This window comes from Schistocerca americana, chromosome X (genome assembly GCF_021461395.2).
Source record: "Schistocerca americana isolate TAMUIC-IGC-003095 chromosome X, iqSchAmer2.1, whole genome shotgun sequence".
Classification (NCBI taxonomy): domain Eukaryota; kingdom Metazoa; phylum Arthropoda; class Insecta; order Orthoptera; family Acrididae; genus Schistocerca; species Schistocerca americana.
This window is the reverse complement of record NC_060130.1, coordinates 89,224,434-89,225,364: the sequence shown is the minus strand read 5'-3', so window position 1 is coordinate 89,225,364 and position 931 is coordinate 89,224,434. Positions and strand designations below refer to the sequence as shown.

At 43.2% G+C, this 931-nt stretch overlaps 1 pseudogene; it reads right to left on the bottom strand.

Moving 5' to 3' along the window:
* Nucleotides 1–320: 320 nt before the first annotated feature.
* On the bottom strand, nucleotides 321–439 carry LOC124557325 (annotated as a pseudogene).
* Between the last annotated feature and the right edge of the window lie 492 nt (nucleotides 440–931).

Genomic DNA, 931 nt, shown 5'->3' with positions numbered 1-931 from the left:
TTCCACCTCCTCCAGCTTTTATGTTTATTTCTCTGTTACGTAGCCGTGATTCTTTGTGTACCTCTCGGTTTCCCACACGCAGAATTCAGATTGCGTGGCTAAATTTATGTTCTTTACCCAACTCCGTCCGAACAGGCTTCGGTAGGTCCAACGCTGCTGACCGATCACTGTGTTATCCTCCGGACAGGCGTTACTACATGCGGGTATAGAGGGGCCTGGGACAACACACTGCTCTGCCGTTGCGTTTTCGTGACCGGAGACGTTACTTCTCAATTAAGTATCTCCTCAATTGGCCTCACAAGGGCTGGGTGCACCCCGCTTGCCAACAGCGCTCGGCAATCCTGGACGGTCACCCATCCGGGTGCTGGCCGGGCCCGACAGCGCTTAACTCCAGTGATCTGACGGGAACCGGTGTTACCATTGCGGCAAGGCCGTTGGCCCGCTCTTTACATATCACAATTTTATTTGTCTGACGAAGCTTAAATGACTAATGATTTGACTGTACCATCACATGTAATGGCGTGATATGTGTAATGAAGCATGTTTCTCCTCAAGTATGGGTACGTTGTACAGTGTTTTATAGTTGTTTTATGTTTTGTTTTCGTGTGCTTACGAGTTTTTTTGTAAATTGGGCTACCTCTATGTGATTGCATTTTATAGGTCTGAAGATGGTCATTACCAAGCGAAATTAATAACCTGATTACAAATAAATATTGTGATCCGTGACTGGAATTATAATAAAGCCTCTATTATTTTCTCCCTATTACTTAACTAACATTCATAGTGTTACAGTTTTGATGGCCACCTTCATTTCTTAACCTGTACCACTTGAGATCAATACAGAAATAAATTAATACTTCGCAGTTTGGTAAAAGCATCGCACACATGACTTATTTCTACAAAATGAAATTAAACAATATTAGTACACTGC